This window comes from Balaenoptera ricei, chromosome 17, assembly GCF_028023285.1.
Source record: "Balaenoptera ricei isolate mBalRic1 chromosome 17, mBalRic1.hap2, whole genome shotgun sequence".
Taxonomy (NCBI): domain Eukaryota; kingdom Metazoa; phylum Chordata; class Mammalia; order Artiodactyla; family Balaenopteridae; genus Balaenoptera; species Balaenoptera ricei.
In genome coordinates, this window is record NC_082655.1 from 76,897,996 (window position 1) to 76,923,497 (window position 25,502).

Consider the following 25,502-nt stretch of genomic DNA (forward strand, 5'->3'; position numbering starts at 1 on the left):
GCTTCTCTTGCTGCGGAGCACGGGCTCTAGGTGCACAGGCTTCAGTAGTTGTGGCACATGGCCTCAGTAGTTGTGGCTCGCAGGCTCTAGAGTGCAGGCTCAGTAGTTGTGGCGCACGGGCTCCGTGGCATGTGGGATCATCCCAGACCAGGGCTCAAACCCGTGTCCCCTACATTGGCAGGTGGATTCTTAACCACTGTGCCACCAAGGAAGTCCCTACCATATTTTAGATTCCACATATAAGTGATATCATATGGTATTTGTCTTTTTCTTTCTGACTTCATTTAGTATGATAATCTCTAGTTGCATCCATGTTGCTTCAAATGGCATTATTTCATTTTTTTTTGTGGCTAATATTCCATTGTATATAGGTACCCCATGTTCTTTATCCATTCATCTGTTGACTGACACTTAGGTTGTTTCCACATCTTGGCTATTGTGAATAGTGCTGCGAAAAATATGGAACTCTTCGTGAATTTGTGTGTCATCCTTGCACAGGGGCCATGCTAATCTTCTCTGTATCGTTCCAATTTTAGTATATGTGCTGTCGAAGCAGGCACAGGAATGTTATGTTTTAAGGAGTTGTCTTGTTGATGCTAGGAGAATGTTGCAGTTGAGCAGGTTATTTCTGCCGATGGAGGAGGTTTGGTTGATGTATAATGCACGTACGTAACGCATAGTCGGAGGGAGAGAAGAGGCCAGGGGGCAGAGAAAAATTCTTATGTTTAAATTTTTCTTGTCTTGCCATAAAATATGAATTTTATTTCACACCATCTTTACTCCATTTCTTTCTGCAGATGCCCAAATGTAAGAATTTTGTTTCTGTCTTTGATTTTACAGAATGAGATGACATGATACACATTAAATCAATGTTTGCTTTTTGACTTAGCAGAAATAATATGGATATTATTTCTAGTCAATAATTATAGATCCAATTCATTCTTTTGAATAGCTGAGGAACATTTTTTTAAGGACAGAGGTGTGTCATAGTATATTCAATCACTCTCCTACTAATAGAGATGAAGGCTGTGCGAGTTTTTTTTTTTTTTTGGTGGGGGGGTGGCTTTTTTTTTAAACCACTGGAAACAATACTGAAAAAAATTCTTTGTACATGTGTCCATAAGTACTGAAATATTTGTTTCTATATGTGGAGCCCACAAATTGAAATCATTAGGTCAAATAGTAAGAAATTATTAGGGTAAAATTTTAATAGATATTGACAAATTTATGGTAATCATGTCTATTTATTTTAGTCTTTGTCCAACTCTTTTTTCTATTTCAAAAGGTAACTGAAAGAAGTTTTGATTCTAGAAGACTCTCCCATCTTGTTCTTGGGGAAATGAGCAAACAGATATGCTATTGTGAAAATATTTGGAGTATAACTATTAGTAAGGGTTGGCTAACTACTATACAAACAACCCCAAATCTCAAAGACTTAACCAAGAACTTTTATTTCGTACTCATGTCACAATCCAATGCCACTCAGTAGGGGGTGGGAGGAAGGGAGCTGTGACATGCTGTGCTCCATGTGGTCACTCAGGACCCAGGCGCCTTCTATCTAAGGCTCCACCCACTTCTAGGTCCTCTGCATTGTCTCCATTTAGTCAGTGAATAGAAAAAAATAAGAATTGGGAGTAGGAGGATTTTATGTGCTAGGCTTGGAAGTGGAACACATCATATTCCATTGGGTAAGAGTCCATTGTCCCAGGGCAGCTGGAAAAGTACCCCGGCTGAGTGCCCAGAAAAAAAGGGTGCAACATCGGTGTTGTACTTCATTTTCAACTGCGATGGGAGTGAAAAGAGTAGTTGTGAGAAAAGGATGGAGAGTTATCATGGTAATCAGTAGTGAAACCTGCAATAGGGTGTAATTTACTAATAGTCGAAGACAACAGCGGAGATTTTTGTGTTGGCTGATTTAGGTGAATATGAAAGGGAATGTGGGCTAGAGGGTGCTAGTGTTGAGCTGAAAATCTAGATATAAGCTCCTCATCTTGGCTCCACCATGAGTTCTCTGGGCAAATCACTCCACTTCTTTGGGTCTTGAGTTCTTCAGCTGGATATAGACTTGGAACAGAAATAGGTAAACTCTAAGATGTCTCACTACTCTTAACGGATTGACTACTAAAATATGTCCTTTTTACCCATTTAGGTTGTGATATTATTAGCTTTTTGAACAAATTTGGAGACATACACTCCAAAGTTACAAATAATAGTAAGCAGTCCCGTTTGCCATGTTTACTTCTTGTCGTTTGTAAATTTAAAACACATTAGTTCAAGGCTTAAAAGGACATTGTCTTTTCAATTTAGCTTTCTACTTTAGTTTCTGATCATAATACCTACAATTTATTGAGCAGTCACTCTGGGCCAAGCCCTTTACTTAGGATATCCTTACAAAAACTATCGGAGGTAAGTGCTGTTACCCCCATCCTCAAGATGAGGGAATTGAGGAGGGGAGATTGAGTGGCTTGACTTAGTGTGCCACAGAGCAGGGTTAGGGAACAGGCATGTCTAGACTCCCTTTGACTTGGAAAGAGTTTTAACAGCTAACGCAGAGTTACTGAAGGTTCAAGGTGGCCTTTCTATTTCTGAGTCTATATTTTCTCATACATGTGTTTATTGTTGCTTGTATTTTTCATTAGTATTTTTTAAATCTACAAATGTTGCTATTCTTGATGCTATTGTTTATAGATGTTTATCAAGTTCCTCACTCTTATTCATGTAATATCCAATATCAATCAATGTCAGGGATGCAAGTAATAATCTTACTTAAATCATTACTCTAAATGCAAATTTGAGAACCCTTTATAAAATCAGAACTGACTGTCTAAATGAAATTGGAGCTGATTATCTTAAATGTTTAGCAGACAAAAATTCTTGAGATAGGAATATAGATTCCATTGCTTTGCTTTTCCTAACCAAGTCATTTTTTTTAGTACTGGTTTATTTAGTCTGATAATATTTCCAGAGGAATAATGATCCTGAAGAAAATGGAAGCTTTGGTCTTTTTTTTTTTTTTTAAGGTTTTTTCGTTTTTATGTGAACGAGTTTTTTTAAAGTCTTTATCAAATTTGTTACAACACTGCTTCTGTTTTATGTTTTGATTTTTTGGCCACGAGACATGTGGGATCTTAGCTCCCCAACCAGGGATCGAACCCACACCCCCTGCATTGGAAGGTGAAGTCTTAACCACTGGACTGCCAGTGAAGTCCTGAAGCTTTGGTCTTTATAGTTAATGATTCTTTTGAGATATTCCCCATGTACATTTAAAATTGTTCTATAGGAAAAGTGAAAGTATAGTTGAATATTTTCAGTAAGTAAGAACATGTTAGATACTTTTTAAAGGAGTCAGTGGATTTTGCATAATCAACTAACTAGCTTTTATTTGTATACTTGGATAATAATATATTGGTATTTTGAATACTGTTGAAACAGAGTAGCCAATATATTCATTCTGTCTAAAGAAGACCCTTGGTCATACTTTACCACATTTAAGAGGTAAATTTATGGTTAATTTTCTGTGTAACTAATTACTTTGGCTTATTTAATTATTGATGCACAAAAGAAATGTTCATTTTTCTCCCTTTAGAGACACCCCAAGTAAATTACTCTATAAATATTGAACTGCCCAATTATTTATTATACTTTTTTGTAAGTTTACTTAAAATACAAATATTAGCTACAGGAAGATGTATAGTTGACCCGTATACCCTTGAGCTCACATGTGAAGATCATTTTCTAAAACTTTCAGAGGTTGCAGATTTAATCAGCCTTCCGCTATAAGATTTTCTATGGAGATTCGTATTCAGCAGTACCATAAAGTACATCACATAGTTCTTGAAACTAGGCAGAGTAAGAACAGCTTAAATTGGAATTGTTATGTCTTTGGTTGAAATATAGTCTCCAGAGTCTAATTAGTGTCGTTAGAATGTGGGGCTGGGATAAGCACTATGACCACTGTCTGTTGTTAGTGCCCGGACTTGCTTTCCAGGTCGTACATCCCTTTGATTCAACCTCTTTCTTGCCGGAAAAGGGAGCTGGCCAAGGAGCTGTTTTTATTGTCTATTTTCCATTATCACAATCACACAACTGTAAAAAACTAAGATAAGGGGCTTCCCTGGTGGCGCAGTGGTTGAGAATCTGCCTGCCAATGCAGGGGACACGGGTTCGAGCCCTGGTGTGGGAAGATCCCACATGCCGCAGAGCAACTAGGCCCGTGAGCCACAATTACTGAGCCTGCGTGTCTGGAGCCTGTGCTCCGCAACAAGAGAGGCCGCGATAGTGAGAGGCCCGCGCACCACAATGAAGAGTGGTCCCCGCTCACCACAACTAGAGAGGGCCCTCACACAGAAACGAAGACCCAACACAGCCAAAAATAAATAAATAAATAAATAAGTGAAATTCTTTAAAAAAAAAAAAACTAAGATAAGAAACATTTCAATCCTAACAGTGTCTCAACAATGAGCTACTGGGCTTCCCTGGTGGCGCAGTGGTTGAGAGTCTGCCTGCCAACGCAGGGGACACGGGTTCGAGCCCTGGTCTGGGAGGATCCCACATGCCGCGGAGCGACTGGGCCCGTGAGCCACAACTACTGAGCCTGTGCGTCTGGAGCCTGTGCTCCTCAACAAGAGAGGCCACGATAGTGAGAGGCCCGCGCACCGCGATGAAGAGTGGCCCCCACTTGCTGCAACTAGAGGAAGCCCTCACACAGAAACGAAGACCCAACACAGCCAAAAAAAAAAAAAACAATGAGCTACTAAATTGCCATGTTCATTTGTTACCTGGCAGGAGACCTTCAGATTACTTTACTATCCTTTCAAGCTAGTAAGCATCTTGTTGTTGAAGAAAAAAAGGCGGTCTTATACATTTTGTTTCCCTCTTGGTTAAAAGCATCAATATCAGCAATTTGTATCAGTTGGGAAAGAGAAGATTAAAATTATATGGGGTCATGGAGGAAACAAAATCAGCTTACAATTGAAATCGTAAATCCATGGTTCTCTCCACACATTTGTAGATGCCTCATTCCCAGACCTCTAGTCATCACCTCACTGCTCTCTGGTGCCCACTTGGCTTCACGCTGAGGTCTGACGGGTATTTGTAAATACAGATTTAAAAACATGAATGAAGTTCTGGGTCCAATGCGAGGCACTATAAAACCTGCCACCGTGTATTAGAAGAAATCTGAAGGGCTGATAGGGTAGTAGAAATGTCTTCTTCCACATCACTTGGGGAAGCCTACATTTGTCATCAGAAAAAAAAAATAGCCCTCTTCTTCAACAAGAACTCTTGGTAAGAATCTTTCTAAATACAGCATTTTTCTTCAGCTCACCTCAGAGGGACAACTTTTGTACTTTTTAAAAATAACATTTACTAGAAGAAGAAGAAATAATCAGGGATAGAGTTTTTGTTTGTTCTTGTCCTTCTCTCGGTCTTTGGTTTTGGAAGAGCCAAGACTTTGAGAGTTAGAGATTGTCAGGTGAATTGGGGTGATTTGCTAGAGCCTACGTAGGGCATCTGGTAGGCGCAGTTTTCAGCCGTCTGAGAAGTGGAGGGAAGTGGAAATTATAAGCACAGTGGTTACAGAGTGTCGTCTCTCCGTGAGCTAGAGCCGGCCTGGAATCACCGAGCTGTCTCATGCGGAGTGTCCAGAAGCCGCCAGCAGGATGAGGCTGGGAAAGCACAGCCGCAGTGCCAGCTCCATGTGATCACCTATGAGATGGGGGCGCAGATTGCACTTTGCATCAAAGACCTTAATGCGGTCTGTGTCACCAGCAAGAAGAATGCACGGGCCCGGGAAGCAGGCGGAGGGGAGCTGGCCCTGCTTAGCATCACTTACAGTGAGCCGCTCAGGAAATCTGTGCTTCCTGTTCCCACAGCTCCAGGTTATAGGAATTTAGAGAGCTTGGTTCTTAAAATTGGATTATTTCCACTGGAGGATACAGCCTGTGTCCCATTGAACTGTAAGCTGCTACTGCCTCCTGGACACTTCAGACTCCTTGTACCAAGGGGCCAACAGGCAAGAAGATGCGTCACTGTCCTCGGTCATCAGGAGGAGGGAGGGCTGCTGTTACACAGCAGAACATAGAGAGACACATTTGCATCAGGTGGTCCCCTTGGGTGCCCTTTTGTACTATTGCTCAGCTTTGATGGTAAATGGACAAGTGCACAGCCCTGGCCTGAGAAGTGCGTGGTACCCAGGGGCTGAGGCCTCTCAGGGATGAGAGTCTTGGTCATGCCATCAGGTAAGCCACCGAGAGTAGCAGAAGTTCTAGTTGAAGGTGATGGAGTCTAGAATGGAGGGCGGAAGAGGGAAGAGGATGAGGTTCAGTTGCAGCCCTGAGGCCAGCGGTCCCGGCAGGGGCTGCGGTTCATGCAGCTGCCCTTTCTCTTCCTCCAAAACCCTGCAGGAGCTGCTTCTCAAGCTGGTACGAAGCAGTAGATCTAATGGTGCGTGTACTGCAGAGGACATGAAGGGGCACCACCCGGATCACTTCTGGAGGGAGGACTTGTCACCCTGTTACGAGCAGACAGCCTCCAGCTGCCAGCTCCTCCGGAGTTTGCTTAGCTCTAGAGGCGCCTCCTCCTTCTCAATTCTGCTTCCCCGCCCTCCCACCTCCAGGTGATGATCCCCAGAAAACATCCTGCTTGCCAGTCTCCATCTCAGCCTCTGCCTCTGGATGAGCTAACTGGCAGCCGGCGACTCCACCAGTGGCGTTTAGCATATCCAAACGCTTTTAAATGTCTCTGGGGAGGAGCTTGATTTCAGATGGCACCTGAACATTACGCCCTTCACACTTCCATGTGGAAATAACCATGCAGACAAAGCAAAGAATAAAAGTGCACCACATTGATAACCAGACTCTTACCATGTTAGGAACTTTTACTGACTGCAAGGCCAATGAGACTGGATTGAAGGGTTGGGTTGGTACAATTGAAAAACCTCGCGTGGTTTCCTTGGGTAAGTGTGGCAGTGGCCGATGCAAGTGATGCACTAGCATGGTCACGGCACAGTTGTGTGGCTCACTGACGTCTCAGCCAACTGTTCAGGTCAATTACTAAACTATGAAAACGTGTACCTTACTAAGCCTTGCCTTGCCGAACACTAAGGGCTAGTCCTGCTGCAGAATTTAGGGAAGGTACATGGAGTGGGCCATTGGGTCCTAGTAAAGGCTTATTACTGGCGGGAGGGGTGTTGTTGCAGATCCTTTTGGAGATTTAATAAATGCTTTCGACCTCAGCCATGGACAAATGTACACACTCACCCACTTTACATGAAACTGAAGTTCGTCTATGATTCTGCCAGGGATCCACGGGTCCTTGCTTAAAGAATGCCTGCAACAGGAAGTTGATCATTTTTAAGTGTAATTTCCCAGTAACAGATAATAATAAAAACCAATCCTGAATTAAGCAATAATCTATTAGATGCTATGTTTCATTTGATATTTTTCTATTTGTTTTGGATTCAAATCCTGACTCCGCCATTTACTTATGGTATGACCTTGGGCAAGTCACTTAACCTCTCAATGCCCCCGTTTCCTCAGCTATAAAATAGGGGTGATAATCATTCCTGCTTCATAGGGAGAGTGTAAGAATAAATGACAATACAAGCTTAAAACAACGTGGGCTCATAAACTCTCCCAGGCTGTTGCCCCTGTTGTGGCTGGTGGTGGGTTGTTTAGCCGGCTGCCACTTCTTTGTCCAAGTGAAGATAAAATGCGCTTGTAAATTTCTTGTATGTGACAATTTGTAGAGAGAAGGCAATTCTCAATTCCATACTTCACTGCAGTGTTCTGTTGTTCAGGACAGCATAGTAAATAGGACTTGGTTTCCAGGGACACTGTGGAGGGAGGTTCTGCAAGACGGTACACGTGGTGCCATAAACTACCTCGATGCAATACCAGAATTATTGCACTCCACTCGCCATGATGCAAGTTAAATGGTTTTACACAGTGATCTTGCAGGTTTTCTGAAATCAAACTGAAGGTAGGAATTAGCCATTTACTAAGTCTTCAAAGGTTACATGAGGCATTAGAAGGGATTTAGGTGGTGGCTTGTTTATTTAATACAACTTCTACGAAAAAGAAGCCCTTTCTTAAATTTGTCCTTGGGATAATGTGGAAGGAAGCTATTACAATATAGATCTTTTGACTGAAGAAAATCAAACGGAATCCAGTTGGTAAATGGAAAGAAGTGGAGATTAGCTATAATATTAATAAGATGTTCTTTGATTTTAATTATTTATTTAGTTCTCTTTCCCCTGAAAAGGCTTAACTAGACACAGTCTATATAGGAAATAGAAAGAGGGAGGGTGGGAGGGAGGGAGATGCAAGAGGGAAGAGATATGGGAACATATGTATATGTATAACTGATTCACTTTGTTATAAAGCAAATAGAAATAAAATGAGAGTTTCCAAGGTCTTCAAGATTATCCAAGAGCACAGAGAAAGAAACGGCAAAGAATACCATACCCACATTTACCTCCAGAGGGAAATGGAAGAGACAAAATTTCTGTAACTGGATTTTCTCCAGAACACGTCAAGAGTACTTGCTTTTGCAAAAATGTTCATGGGCCATTAATCATAACCTAAGAACTGTATCTCACCTGAAAACTGAAAGATCCTCCTTTGGCCGTGGCCCAAATGAATTCCAAACAGCATAGAACGTTTCGTTTTCAATTCCCCACGTGCTTATTATTGACACAGCTCTGAACATCTCCAAAAATAAATCCCATTTACCCACACGGCAAGCAATTTCACCCTAGAACATTTTTTCCTTGGCATCAATAGCAAAACCACACTCTCTTCAAATGTTCCCAACAGATAGATCCCTTGGGACATGAAACATCAGAAGTGGACCAAGCCCTTCCAGAATGTTCTGGCACTAAGGGCCTGAGTGCCCAGAACCATGGCAAAATATCAGCTGGAAGACACCTCTTCCCTACCTTCTAAGGTCCTGAGAGCATCCTGATGCTTTCTGAAGAGTTGTGCCTACATGTTAAGCTCTCCAAGGACCCCTCCAGAATGTTTATCCAATTCTACAAAGACATCATCTAAGCCATGGGGAGTTTGGCTCTGACCCTTTATTCCATACGCCTCACAAGGGACAGGGATTTGGTAGAGGCAGAGGTATTTGAACCTTCCCTTGACAAGCCTGTGTATCCTGTAGAGTAGCAGCTTCTTACAGTCACATTTTGTGTATTTTTTAAAGCCACATATTTTAAGCTTGTTTCCCCAATTTTTGTCTGAGATGGTGCCTACACTCTTAAGATGGATATAAAATAAATTACATGGAACATGAAAGTGTATATTTTAGAGAGACTTTTATATTTTATAGTAAGAGCATAGTTTTGTAGTATTATCTTGAACTTCTAGAACTTTCTATAGCTATTTTATAATCATAAATATTTTACAATCATCTTAATTAGTAATTCCTCTTAATAGTTTGACAAACCACTTATCATCTGCATCTTGTCCTTGTGCAAACAGCATGTAGAACCAGAAATAGAAGTTGTGCCTTTAAGCTTTTTCCTTGCAATTTATTCCATTATGCAGGGGTATCTCAATGTGTCGCGTCTGCCCACAGATCATCACAAAGCTTCTCCAAGAAGGGTCTCTTCATTCCCCAAACCAGATTCCCCTATAGGTCCATCAGGGAGGCAGTGATGAGAGAAAATGTCAGGACTGCCCATTTATGTTTAAATATTATCTTCACAGGAGCCTGTAAACGAAACCTCATGGGGTTTCTGGTTGTTTTGAATGTGTTGCAAGCAGCTGGAACTTACAGTGCTTGGGTTCAGGCCTCTTGATACACAAGAGCTAGGTTTGTGCCGCAGCCTGGCTACACTGATTTGTAAGATCAGAAAACACCTAGCCCTGCAGTTTGAAAAATGATGAAATGCTGTTCCTCCAGACGAGGTTGTGGGCTTATGGCCTATGCTGTCTGTGCTCGGTGTGTTTCCACAGATGGTACAAAGCAGCGAAGGAGGTTTCTTCTCTCCAGCCCAGACAGACAGAAGTGATTTCTTTCTCCTTTCTGGTTGGTAACCTAATTACTTTATGTCAGACCAGTCTTTTTTTTTTTTTATTTTTTAACATCTTTATTGGAGTATAATTGCTTTACAATGGTGTCAGTTTCTGCTTTATAACAAAGTGAATCAGCTATACATATACATATGTTCCCATATCTCTTCCCTCTTGCATCTCCCTCCCTCCCACCCTCCCTATCCCACCCCTCTAGGTGGTCACAAAGCACCGAGCTGATCTCCCTGTGCTATGAGGCTGCTTCCCACTAGCTATCTATTTTATATTTGGTAGTGTATATATGTCCATGCCACTCTCTCACCCTGTCACATCTTACCCTTCCCCCTCCCCATATCCTCAAGTCCTTTCTCTAGTAGGTCTGTGTCTTTATTCCCGTCTTGCCACCAGGTTCTTCATGACCTTTTTTTTTTTTTTTCTTAGATTCCATATATATGCGTAGCCTAGCATGTTTCACAACCTTCCGTGTGAGGATGACAAACAGCACTTATTTCACTTCCCAAGTAAATGTGAATCGCCCCCTAGTCCCATCAAGGGAGGCTTTGCACTTTTGTGCCCAGTCTTATTTAAATGAGCCTTAAAATCCTCAGCTGTGTAGCTAATATGGGTCACGATATTGATTCCCTTGGTTTTGGCTGTGAGTGGCTTTTTTATGAAAAGCATTGACTCAGCTGTTCAACTCAGCTGAGCTACTTTACATGCTCAGAATGTGTTGCTATTGCTGCTGAGTAGTGAGAATCAAAGAGGATCCTCTAGTCATTGCAAGTCTATTCAGATTACTGTGGAGGTTTGAGTTCTGGGAAAATAAAAACGATTGCTTTCATCATCATGGGGTCTGGCCCCATGCTCCCCCTCCACCACAGAAGTACATATTTTGAGGAAAGATTTTGCCATATGTGATTTATTACAAGCTTTCTGGGAGGGTGTGTATAAACGTTTCACTGACCACTTTGTGACCACCATTCTCTTGCACAGATAGCCAGCTCAGCCGTGAAGATGGGCTGCTGTGACTTTCTTTGGTTGTCTCTTTTTGATAAAAAAGTTGATCAAAAATTACTGATTAGTCAGGGTGCAGAGATCTTGATAAACATGATTCCACAGTGTAAATAAACAAACAAAAAACACCAAACTATTCTCTTTTGGGATGCAGATGGTAAATTCCTTAGGGTCAGAGATGGCTGGGTCAGTAATAGTTCGGTGGATACCAGAGGATTCAATAAGCATCTTTATCATTGACATCATGATCAAGCTATTAATTACTAGTCTTGGGACCACTAGTACTAGTACTCTCTGAGACGCTAGTTACCATTAACCATTCTTTGGGAGTCAAGTGACTTCTTGCAAAACATTAAATGAGAGTATTCTGTAGATGGTGTAATTGACTAAATGATATCAGGTCCTCTGGGAATTCATTCATCTCCCTTGGCTGAGCACTGGCCTTAGGTCCTCAGGGACTTAACAATAAGGTAAATAGTTGGTCTTGGAGAGGCTCATTTGCTCTTTCTTATTATGGAGATCCCATCCTTGAATGCCAAATGGTTTCCCACTGACAGTTCCCAATATAAGGTTCAGAAAAGTCCAATCTCGAAAATATATACACATTCCAAAACCTACACAGAAGTGATATGCTTCAAATTGCCATAGGGCTGGGTGGCACAGCCTGGCATAGGTCTGGGAATGCCTTCACTTTATCTGGAATATAGCAGATACTCCAGCATTAGGATAATTGTTTCTAACTGACTTAAAAACAATATCTGTACTACAGTAATCTACTCTGCTGTGCTCCAAATATTAGCAGCCATTTATTGGAATGACCACAGGACAGGCACTGTGGACAGTTTTACATACAGCATTTATTTTAATTGTCACAAAACTCCGGGAGTTAGATGTTATTCTCCCCATTTTATAGAAAAGAAAAAAAGAGAGAGAGAAAAGTTAAGTCTCTGGCCTAAGGCCACATAGCTAATAAGTATACAGTCATGTTCTGAATAAAAATTGATCTGATTCCAAAAACAGGACTTTTATGCTAAACCTGTGCTGTCTGATGCGGAAGCTATGTGACCAATAGCCACCAGTGGCGGCTGAGCGCTTGAACTGGGAAACGTGGCTGGTCCAAGTTCAAATGTGCTGTACACGCTGGATTCAAAGACTTAGTATGAAAAATCTATATGTAGTATCTCAATAATTTTATGAATTGACATTTATTAATGTTGACATGATAATAGTTTGGATATATTAGGTTAAACAAAATGCATTATTAAAATTAATTTCATGATAATCAGGGGACTTCTACGCTTTTCAGCCCTCTCCCTGACGGTGTTTTATTGTGGTCAACTGAGTTTTTACTCCTCAAGACTGAATCCGAACCACCATTTTAAGGCATCTTCAAAAAAACCTCAGCAAATGTTTCAGATCAGACACCCTGCTCAGTTCAAAAAACCATAATCCTGAACCCTTGCTGATATCACCGGGGAGGCAGGCAATAAAGATCAGTGAGACACGTTCGCTTATTTCTGAGTTGGACATTCTATCTTCAGAAGCATCTTTAACCTGATTCTTAGAGAAAAAGACACGCCCAGGATAGGGCACGGCAAAAAAACATCACTCTCCAGATTCCAGGCCAGTTGTGTATCTCTCTTCTGTCATTGCTTTTATAAAAATTTATTTATTTATTTTTGGCTGTGTTGAGTCTTCGTTGCTGCGTGCAGGCTTTCTCTAGTTGCGGCGAGCAGGGGCTACTCTTCATTGCAGCGCACAGGCTTCTCATTGTGGTGGCTTCTCTTGTTGCGGAGCACGGGCTCTAGGTGTGCGGGCTTCAGTAGTTGTGGCACGTGGGCTCAGTAGTTGTGGCTCACGGGCTCTAGGGCGCAGGCTCAGTAGCTGTGGCGCACGGGCTTAGTTGCTCCGTGGCATGTGGGATCTTCCCGGACCAGGGCCCGAACCCGTGTCCCCTGCATTGGCAGGCGGATTCTTAACCACTGCAACACCAGGGAAGTCCCCTGTCATTGCTTTTATTGTGCGAGGAATTTGAGTTTCTTTATTCTCATAATGCATATTTTTGCATGTTGTTTATTATCGTTGATCAGATAATTTAATCTTGTTCCAAATTCAACCACAGAGGATGAATCCAAGACTTCTAATAATAATGAATCCCCCAAGTTCCGTAATGGATTATTTGCTCTTTACTAACAAGTAATGTGGATGAGGCAACTGAATCTGTCTTATTGCAAACCAATCCAGACCAGAGACTCACCAGCATGGTCTGGTACAAAGGACCAAATTGCTAGGTGACTTTCTAAGTCCATGTGTAGTAATCAACTATTTTCTAAATAGGAAAAGTGGTATGTAATAAATCAATAAATTAAATCTCTTCATTGCAGATACTCTCCAGGGTATAACTCCCCTCTTCCCTATATTCCCCTATTATCACTGAAGAGGTTGAGAGAACGTTCCACTGGTACAGGAGGACCAACTTGGAGTTTGCGTTGATCCTTTGGTTTCCCCTTAATTACTTCCCAGGGGGACGACAGAGACACAATATGTTCCTATATGCAACACATTATAATCACAATCGTTACTCTTCATTTGTGTTTAAGGAGCACTGCTATCTGTTTTCCTTCTCAAATAATCTGAAGGATACCAAATACCATTAGAGTAGCTTTCTTGTCCTGGAATTTGGCAGGATGCCTTTGAGTTCCACCTGAGAAAACATGCCTCTCACTAAGAGAGGGGTTTCCAAATATTTGAGTCCTTCAAAGTGGCTTCCGTCTTTACCTGACGCGCGCGCATGCGCGTGTGTGCGTGTGCGTGTGTGTGTGTGTGTGTGTGTAGTCAAGCAACAAAGCAAAATTCATCACTGAAATTTACTAGGGCACACAACCCATGCAACAATTTACAACACTTTTATAGGAGAAGGTTGACAACCAAGAAACATGACAACACGGTGTTACAATGAATATTTACAACGTGGGGTGAAGTACCTGCCTGGGAGGAACGTGGAGTTTAAGAGACACAATCTATGAAAACCAGGAGCAGCCTTAGGCTCTGGTGCTCACAAGAACGAGGGGAAGGGGGTAAACATAACTGTTGTGCTTCTCAGCTCACACGTGTAGCTCAAAATGTTCAGACTTGCACAGATCTGCTCCCTGTGATCATCCCAGTCTAAGAGATTCCACCAGAAGGTACCATTTTAAATATTCCCCAGAATAGCTTTAGCTACGCCCTCGCCTAGGGATCAGAGAGCCCTCTTGGGACCAAGGCAGTGGCTCCTTCTTCTCTGTTTACTTTTCTCTCTTCTCTCCTCCTTTGGTGCTGAGGATGCAGTTAGAGAAAGGGAGTTTTCCCAGGTATATGCTCTTAGCATTATGATATAAAGAAATTTTATAACTTTTGCAACAATATAATGTACTGCAGTAAATAAATTAGAACAATTAAACTACAAGCCCTTACTTCAAAGTGTGTATATATTAAAATGATGCCATACGAATGTACTAGTTATAACACTTTCTTAATTTCTTCCCAAATATTAGAGTTAATAAATATGTTTTTTAAGTTTGAAAGCAAAATAAAAGAAAAATTATTTTTGAGACTATCAGGATTATCAGCTCATAGTAACATATCTTACCTTTGTTTAAAGACTGGATTATTACTCCTCATAGAGGTAATGCCTATGAGGCTATCAAAAAGGTAGACTTTAAAAAAAGGTGGATGATAACCTCAAAATTACCTTCATCATACTTCTAAACAGTATTTTCTTAATTAATACTAAAGCAATGATGGTATTTAGAGAGAATGTAGTTAAAAGCATGGGGGATGGATCCAAACTGCTGAGGTCCAAATCCGCATTCTGGCACTCACTTGCTTAGTTTGTAACCTCTCTTTGCCTCAGTTTCCTCATCTGTTAAGTGGGGATCATAAGAGTGTCTACCTCATAGGGTTGTTGTGAAGATTAAGTGTGTAGATGTAAAAATGCTCCGAGTATATTAGCTGTGGTTACTTGTAAACCTGGTGGTAAAGTGAAAACAGTTGGAAACCTCCTAAAATTTAGTGGCAACCCATCTGCTAAAATCTGATGCTAATTCATCTGCAGTGTTACAGGCTTCTTTGTTTCTACCAAAAAGTGCTAACCAAATACATATCCACGGATATGCAAAGTAGATGATGGAGACAAATATTTGGGAAAATCTGAAAAAGTAAGGAGCATGAATTAACCTGAAGTTTAGTCATCGTCGTCATTTAAATACGGACCTGTATTGACTGTTACATTGGGTACCTAATGAATATCAGTGTTCTAGATAATTTAGAAAATATAATTGCAATATTTTATTTCTGAAGATTCCTTTTCCTTGGTCTGTCTGATCTGATACAAAGAAAATAAGTTTGCTCAAGAGATATGATAATAATAAATGGAAGACAAAAGAACTTTCATTGATTAATTTAGACAACAAATAAAAATCTGAAGGTAATTAAAGTAAAATCATAAAAGCTCTCCACTCTACAATATAAGAAAGAGTCTCTAAATCCCTGTTTAATTTCTTCTGTCATGTAGAATATCCAGGTGCAATAAAAAGAGGAAATTTTCTAGTCTCTGCTTTTGTGTACAAATTTTATACTTTCTTTTTTCTGTACTCTAAATATCATCAATTAAATCACTATCCCCAGAGCAAATGTATACTTGCCTTAAATTCAACAGAGCTTAAGGTTTAAGATAATGAACAGCATATGTAACAATTAAAAATAAAACAATAATTTATCATATTTTATTAATGAAGATGACTAGGAAATGGCTTCTTATGAGAGAAGTTTTCCATTCACTGCAAAAATCATTTTCGAAGTAAGATAGATTCCCATACTATGTCTACTGAGGAAAATTTTAACTGTAAATGGTTAGGCATTTTATAGTTTAGTATTGTTTATGAGAAACAGTACTTTAGAGTCGTCAGGATTTGGGATGATAGAAATATATTTAAATAGAATTTTCCTTGTATGCCCCTGTGGGAAGAGGAGGGATGAACCTAAGAGCAAAATACCAGTTTGTTTTTGATGCTATTTAAAGTAATAGTCAGGGACTTCCCTGGTGGTGCAGTGGGTAAGACTGCACTCCCAATGCAGGGGGCCTGGATTCGATCCCTGATCAGAAAACTAGATCCCACATGCATGCCGCAACTAAGAGTTCGCATGCCACGACTAAGGAGCCCTCCTTCCGCAACTAAGACTCGGTGCAACCAAATAAATAAATAAATAAATAAATATTTAAAAAAATAAAGTAATAGTCAGGGCTGTTCTATGACAAATTGTAACAGGACCTACTTCCCCAGCCCCTGGGCGCACCCAGCTTCACGACTCTTTCTTGTAGGATGAAAGGAGGACAGTTTCCCTCTGACCACCCCAGCACTCCCCCTGTATACCCTGCCTGCCATACTGCCCCATCGCCAACGTTCCCTCCTCCTTTGCAAGACTCCTCTCCTACTGACCAAATCGAATTTTTGTGAGTGCTTAAGCTACACTAAAAACCAACAAAACATATGAGAATTCCATTTGCTAAATCTCTTTCTTCTGTATTTTGCTTCTTCGCATATCAGCTCTAACCTTGGCTGTATTACATCCATACTCCTGAGTGTGATGCATTAAATTTTCTGGAATAAACTGTCCAAGTTTCCTCTCCTGAATTTAACCCCCTCCCCCCATTTCCAGCTTTATACTATTCTTTCTCTTTTCTCAAAGAGAATTGAGTTGACTCCCAAGTTATCTTGCGGCAAACTAAGTCCTACTATCTTTACCATTTTTCTGTTTATCTCACTCATTTTTCATGCCTCCATCAACCATCAGTAGCAGAGTTTTATCTCTGGGACAGAACCCTCGTGTTGACACCATCCTTTGATCCAGACCAGAGAAGTTCCTGTCCTGGACTCCATGCTTTAGGGAGCCTTTCTTTGGCTCCTCTGGAAGTGCCCCTCACCATGGGGTGAGGGATCCAGGGGGAGCAGGGAACGTGCAGACTCCAATCTGCGCCCCCTTCTAGAACTTTGACAACCATATTCAGGCACCTAGGATCCCGGAAATCCTTGCCCAAAGCCACTTCCTGGGACTCCACAGATCTCCACACTGGGACCCTGCTCCCCAAGGTAGAGCTAATCTACCGCGTGGCCACAGTTTGCAGGGGCTGTGGGCAGTCTGGACTGAGATATCCACAGTCAAGTGCAGGAGGCTCCCCTTGTATGTGGGAGGAGGTCAGAGTGGGAAGGGAAGAGCTAAGGGCTGCAGACCTCCTGAGCTCTCTCATAGGCACAAATCTCATTGCAGAATTCCAAGGGACACAAAAATTATATTTGACTGGCCCTTCTAGGTTATGAAGAAATACTTGTCAAAATAGGAGTCTAGAACAAATTTTATTTAACAATTTATTACTTTGATTTAGTTCTTTTACATATTTAATCATATGGTATCTGGTCCTCCTATACTCTGCGTATTCTGTCTTATATTCCCATTTTCTCTTTTATTTCATAGATCCTCCTTTTTTAAAAAATAATTTTTCCCTTTCTCTGTGCTCCATCACAATCATCCCAAATGCCATTTTTTTTTCTCTTACCTCCTATCGCAATGTACCTGTTCCATCTGCCTCATTCTAGAAACAGTTTCTGATAAATCTACATACACCTGGCCAGGTCTGCAACACTGAGCCAGCTCCTTGGGTATGAAGTGTTATCTCATTATTGTTTTGATTTACATTTCCCTAGTGATTAATGATGTTGGACATCTTTTCATTTGCTGAGTGCCATCTGTAAATTTTTGGAGAAATGTCTATTTAGATCCTTTGCCCATTTTTAAATTGGGTTGTCTTTTTATTATTGAATTATAGAAATTCTTGATAAGTTGTAGCTATAAGTCCCTTATTAGGCATATGACGTGCAAACATTTTCTCCCATTATATAGGTTTTCTTTTTACTTTCTTTATTGTGTTCTTTGAAGCACAAATTTTTAAAATTTTGATGAAGTCCAGTTTATTTTTTCCTTGGTTGCTTGTGCTTTTGGTGTCATATCTATGACTCCATTGCCTAATCTAAGGTCACAAAGATTGGCAACAGTTTTCTTCTAAGAGACTATAGTTCTGGCTCTTACATTTAGGTCTTTGATCCATTTTGAATTAATTTTTGTATTGCTATGAGGTAGGGCTCCAATATCATACTTTTGCATGTGGATATACAATTACACCAGCAAAAATTCCCACATTGAATCGTTTTGGCACCTTTGTTAAGGATAAATTCATCATAGGACTTCCCTGGTGGCGCAGTGGTTAAGAATCCACCTGCCAATGCAGGGGACATCGGTTCGAGCCCTCGTTGGGGAAGATCCCACATGCCGTGGAGCAGCTAAGCCCGTGCTCCACAACTACTGAGCCTGCACTCTAGAGCTCACGAGCCACAACTACTGAGCCTGTGTGCCACAACTACTGAAGCCTGTGTGCCTACAGCCTGTGCTCTGCAACAAGAGAAGCCACCGCAATGAGAAGCCCGCACACCACGACGAACAGTAGTAGCCCCTGCTTGCTGCAACTAGAGGAAGCCTGCACAGCAGCAAAGACCCAACGCAGCCAAAAATAAATAAAAAGATAAATAAATTTATATAAAATAAAGTACCACATGCTTAATTTTTTAAAAAAAGAATAAATTCATCATAAATATGTGAGTGTAATTCTGGACTCTCAATTTTATTCCACATATCTATATCAGTACCTTATCCTAGTACCACACTGTGTTGATTACCTTAGCTTTGCAGTAATAGGGGAAGTGTGAGTTCTTCATCTTTGTTCTTTGTCCTGATTGTTTTGGCTATTCTGGGCCTCTTACATCTCCTAACATGAATTTTAGGAGCAAATTGCCAATTTCTGCAAAAAATCCAACTGAGATTTTTTTTTAATACTAAAAATTGATTTTTTAAAAAATTAATTAATTAATTTATTTATTTTTGGCTGTGTTGGGTCTTCGTTTCTGTGCGAGGGCTTTCTCCAGTTGCGGTGAGCGGGGCCCACTCTTCATCGCGGTGCGCGGGCCTCTCACTGTCACGGCCTCTCCCATTGCGGAGCACAGGCTCCAGATGCGCAGGCTCAGTAGTTGTGGCTCACGGGCTTAGTTGCTCCGCGGCATGTGGAATCTTCCCAGACCAGGGCTCGAACCCGTGTCCCCTACATTGGCAGGCAGATTCTTAACCACTGCGCCACCAGGGAAGCCCCTAAAAATTGGTTTTTATTTGCCTTAAATAGTTGAATTCTTTCTGTATTTGTAAGTCTATGAAACCTTCATTCTAGAAATCATAGAATAAAATTTCCTAAATTGTAAGTGACAATCATAAAATCATTTTAATTCATGATTCGAAAATAAAGCCATAATATTGTTTCATTTAAATATTATATATATTTCTTATCCCAGTTTTGAAAAATAATAAAATGATATTTCAGTGGCACAATATTTTATATTTTTCAATGTATATATTTTATCATTCAAGCATGCTTTTCACATTAGCATTTCTTTTTTATTGAAGTGTAGATGCTGTACAATATTATATGTTACAGGTATACAATATAATGATTTGCAATTTCTAAAGGTTACCCTCCATTTATAGTTATTGTAAAATATTGGCTATATTCCCCATGTTGTGCAATATATGCTTGTAGCTTATTTTATACCTAATAGTTTGTACGTTTTAATCCCCTACTCCTATCTTGCCCCTCCCCCCTTCCTTCTCCCCACTGGTAACAACTAGTGTGTTCTCTATATCTGTGAGTCTGCTTCTTTTTTGTTATATTCACTAATTTGTAATATTTTTTAAGATTCTACATATAAGTGATATCATACAGTATTTGTCTTTCTCTCTCTGACTTATTTCACTTAGCATAATGCCCTCCAAGTCCATACACACTGCTGCAAATGGCAAAATTTCATTCTTTTTTATGGCTGAGTAGTATTCCATTGCATATATATATTACTTCTTCTTTATCCATTCATCTGTTCATGGACACTTAGGTTGCTTCCATATCTTGGCAATTGTAAATAATTCTGCTATGAATATTGGGGTGCATATATCAAACCACCCAATTAAAAAATGGGCAGAAGAACTGAATAGACATTTTTCTGAAGAGGAAATACAGATGGCTAACAGACATATGAAAAGATGCTCAACATCACTAAACATCAGGGAAATGCAAATCAAAACCACCTGTCAGAATGGCTATCATCAAAAAGAACACAAATAAACAAATACTAGCAAGGATGTGGAGAAAAGGGAACCCTCATACACTGTTGGGAATGTAAATTCATGCAGCCACTGTAGAAAACAGTATAGAGGTTTCTCAAAAAACTAAAAATAGAACTACCATATGACCCAGCATTCCACTCCTATCCAGCCGAGATTTTGTTAGGCATTACATTGAATCTATAGATCAATTTGGGAAATATTGTCACCTTAACAATATTAACTCTTTCAGTCTGTGAACATGGGATATCTTTCCATTTATTAAGAACTTTTAAAATTTCTTTCAATGATGTTTTATAGTTTTCTAAAATACAGAAGTGTTTTATTTTTTGTTAAATTAATTTCTAAATACCTTATTTTTCTTGATGCTTTTATAAATGGAATTGTTTTCTTAACTATATTTTCAGATTGCTCATTGCTAGTATATAGAAATATAATTGATTTTTGCTATTAATTTTGTATCCTGCAAACTTGCTAAACTCCTTTAGTAGCTCTAATAGATTTTTTGTGAATTCATGAGAATTTTCTAAATACAAAATCAAGTCATCTGGAAATATAGTTTTGCTTCTTCCTTTACAACCTGGAAGCCTTTTATTTATTTATTTATTACTTATTCATTTATTTTCTCGCCTAATTTCCCTGACTAGAACCTCCAGCACAACGTTGAAAAGAAATGGTGCGAGTAGACATCTTTGCCTTGTTCCTGATCTTAGGGGAAAGCATTCAGTCACTCACCAATAACTGTGTTAGCTGTGGGTTTTCATAGATGTCCATTATCGGGTTGAGGAAGTTTTCTTCAATTCTAGTTAAATGTTTTTCTCATGAAGGGTGTTGGATTTGTCAAATGCTTTTACTACAACCATTGAGGTGATTCTGTAGTTTTTGTCCTTTAATCTGATAATGTGATGTATCACCTTGATTGATTAACTCAACCTGTATTCCTGGGATAAATCTCAATTGGTATGGTGTATTATCCTTTTTATATATTGCTGTTCAATTTGTTAGTCTTTTTTATGAGGATTTTTGTGTTTATATTCATAAGAGATATTGGCCTGCAATTTTCTTTTCTTGCAAAGTCTTTGTCTTCTTTTGCTGTCAGGATAATACTGGTCTCAGAATGAGTTTCCCCCTCAGCATTCCTTGCTTTTCTATTTTGGGGATGAATGTGTGAAAAATTATGTTAATTCGTCTTTAAATGTGTTGTAGAATTTACCAATGAAGCCATCTGGTCCTAGGCTTTTTTTTTGGTGGGAAAATTTTGATTACTAATTCAATCTCTTTACTTGTTATAGGTCAATTCATACTTTTTAGTTTTTAATTGAATCCGTTTTTATAGTTTGTATCTTTCTAGAAATTTTCCCGTTTCATGTAGGGTATCTAATTTGTTGGTATACAATTGTTCCTAGTATTCCCTTAGAGTCCTTTATTTCTGTAAGGTCAACAGTGATGTTTCCCTTTTTGATTTCTGATTTTTGTAGTTTGAGTTTTCTCTTTTTTTTGCTTAGGCAGTTCAGCTAAAATTTTGTCAATTTTGTTGATCTTTTCAAAGAACCAACTTTTAGTTTCATTGATTCTATTTTCTTCTATTCTCTATTTTGTTTACCTCCACTATAGTCTTTGTTACTTCCTTCCATCATAGCTTTGGATTTCCTTTGCTCTTCTCTTACTATTTCCTTCAGATGCAAAGTTAGATTTGAGATCTTTTTTTTCTTTTGGCCACACTGCGCAGCATGCAGGATCTTAGTTCCCTGACCAGGGATCAAACCCAGGCCCGCTGCAGTGGAATTGCGGACTCCTAACCATGGACCACCAGGGAATTCCTGAGATCTTCTTTTTTGAATGTGTTTTAAAGTTCACTGCTATAAATGTCCCTATGTGCCCTGCTTTCTCTTCATATCATAACTTTTGGTATGTTATGTTTTTGTTTTCATCGATCTCCAAGTATTTTCTAATTTCTCTTACAATTTCTTCTTTGACCCTTTGGTTGTTTAAAAGTGAGTTGTTTATTATCCACATATTTGTGAATTCCAGTTTTCATTATACTATTGATTTTTAGCTCCATTCCACTCTGGTCAGAGAAAATACTTTGTATGATTTCAATCTTTTAAAATTTACTGAGGGTTCTTGACCTCACCCTATGAATCTCTTCATCTGGCTGTTGATTCCTGTGCTTTAATATCCTCGGTAATGAACCACTAATCTGATGTAAATTATGCACCTTCAGCCTCCAGGAGGACAATATCTAGCAAAAGCCGTGTGGCTGACAGGGTCTCGGTCTTCCGGCCTGGTGTCAGGCCTGAGCCTCTGAGATGGGAGAGCCAAGTTCAGGACATTGGACCAACAGAGACCTCCCGGCCCCACATAATATCAATTGGCGAGAGCTCTCCCAGAGATCTCTGTCTCAAAGCTAAGACCCAGCGCCACCCAACGGCCAGCAAGCTGCAGTGCTGGACACCCCATGACAAACAACTAGCAGGAGAGGAACACAACACCACCTGTTAGCAGAGAGGCTGTTTAAAATCATACTAAGTTCACTGACACCCCAAATCATACCACTGGACTCAGTCCTGCCCACCAGAAAGACAAGATCCAGCCTCATCCACCAGAACACAGGCACCAGTCCCCTCCACCAGGAAGGCTACATTGGCCACTGAACCAACCTTATCCACTGAGAGCAGACACCAAAAACAATGGGAACTATGAACCTGCACCCTGCAAAAAGGAGACCCCAAACACAGTAAGTTAAGCAACATGGGAAGACAGAGAAATACGCAGCAAATGCAGGAGCAAGGTAAAAAATGCACCAGACCAAACAAATGAAGAGTAAATAGTCTACCTGAAAAAGAATTCAGAGTAATGACAGTAAAGATATCCAAAATCTTGGAAATAGAATGGAGAAAATACAAGCAATGTTTAACAAGGTCCTAGAAGAACTAATGAGCAAACAAACAATGATGAACAACACAATAAATGAAATTAAAAATTCTCTAGAAGAAATCAATAGCAGAATAACTGAGGCAGAAAAATGGATAAGTGACCTAGAAGACAAAATAGTGGAAATAACTACTGCAGAGCAGAATAAAGAAAAAACAATGAAAAGAATTGAGGGCAGTCTCAGAGACCTCTGGGACAACATTAAACGCATCAACATTCAAATAGGGGTCCCAGAAGAAGAAGAGGAAAAGAAAGCATCTGAGAAAATATTTGAAGAGATTATAGTTGAAAACTTCCCTAATATGGGAAAGGAAATAGTCAATCAAGTCCAGGAAGTGCAGAGAGTCCCATACAGCATAAATCCAAGGAGACACATATTAATCAAACTATCAAAAATTAAATACAAAGAAAAAATATTAAAAGCAACAAGGAAAAACCAACAAATAACATACAAGGGGATCCCCATAAGGATAACAGCTGATCTTTCAGGAGAAACACTGCAAGCCAGAAAGGAGTGGCAGGACATATTTAAATTGATGAAAGGGAAAAACCTACAACAAAGATTACTCTACCCAGCAAGGATCTCATTCAGATTCGATGGAGAAGTTAAAAGCTTTACAGACAAGCAAAAGCTAAGAGAATTCAGCACCACCAAACCAGCTTTACAAAAATGCTAAAGGAACTTCTCTAGGCAGGAAACATGAGAGAAGGAAAAGACCTACAATAACAAACCCAAAACATTTAAGAAAATGGAAATAGGAACATACATATAGATAATTACCTTAAATGTAAATGGATTAAATGCTCCAAGCAAAAGACGTAGACTGGCTGAATGGATACAAAAACAAGACCTGTATATATTCTGTCTACAAGAGACCCACTTCAGACCTAGGGACACATACAGACTGAAAGTGAGGGGATGGAAATAGATATTCCATGCAAATGGAAATCAAAAGAAAGCCAGAGTAGCAATTTTCATATCAGACAAAATAGACTTTAAAATAAAGACTATTACAAGAGACAAAGAAGGACACTACATAATGATCAAGGGATCAATCTAAGAAGAGGATATACAATTGTAAATATTTATGCACCCAACATAGGAGCACCTCAATACATAAGGCAAATGCTAACAGCCATAAAAGGGGAAATCGACAGCAACACAATCATAGTAGGGGACTTTAACACCCCACTTTCACCAATGGACAGATCATCCAAAATGAAAATAAATAAGGAAACACAAGCTTTAAATGATATATTAAACAACATGGACTTAATAGATAGTTATAGGACATTCCATCCAAAAACAACAGAATACACTTTCTTCTCAAGTGCTCATGGAACATTCTTCAGGATAGATTGTATCTTGGTTCACAAATCAAGCCTTGGTAAATTTAAGAAAATTGAAATTATATCAAGTATCTATTCTGACCACAACACTATGAGACTAGATATCAATTACAGAAAAAAAAATGTAAAAAATACAAACACATAGAAGCTAAACAATACACTATTAATTAACCAAGACATCACTGAAGAAATCAAAGAGGAAATCAAAAAATACCTAGAAACAAAAGACAATGAAAACTCAACAACCCAAAACCTATGGGATGCAGCAAAAGCAGGTCTGAGAGGGAAGTTTATAGCAATACAATCCTACCTCAAGAAACAAGAAACATCTCAAATAAACAACCTAACCTTACACCTAAAGCAATTAGAGAAAGAAGAACAAAAAAGCCCCAAAGTTAGCAGAAGGAAAGAAATCATAAAAATCAGATCAGAAATAAATGAAAAGAAATGAAGGAAACAATAGCAAAGATCAATAAAACTAAAAGCTGTTTCTTTGAGAAGATAAACAAAATTGATAAAACATTAGCCAGACTCATCAAAAAAGAAAGGGAAAAGACTCAAATCAACAGAATTAGAAATGAAAAAGGAGAAGTAACAACTGACACTGCAGAAATACAAAGGATCATGAAAGATTACCACAAGCAACTATATGCCAATAAAATGGACAACCTGGAAGAAATGGACAAATTCTTAGAAAAGCACAACCTTCTGAGACAGAACCAGGAAGAAATAGAAAATATAAGCAGACCAATCACAAGCACTGAAATTGAGACTGTGATTAAAAATCTTCCAACAAACAAAAGCCCAGGACCAGATGGCTTCACAGGTGAATTCTATCAAACATTTAGAGAAGAGCTAACACCTATCCATCTCCAACTCTTCCAAAATATAGCAGAGGGAGGAACACTCCTAAACTCATTCTACGAGGCCACCATC

General features: G+C 39.6%; 1 non-coding gene across 1 annotated transcript; it reads right to left on the reverse strand.

Annotated features, from left to right (window-relative positions):
• Positions 1 to 453: 453 nt before the first annotated feature.
• LOC132352131 (U6 spliceosomal RNA) lies at positions 454 to 560 on the reverse strand. The gene has a single exon (XR_009498599.1). It is a non-coding gene; the product is annotated as a U6 spliceosomal RNA (small nuclear RNA).
• Positions 561 to 25,502: the final 24,942 nt, after the last annotated feature.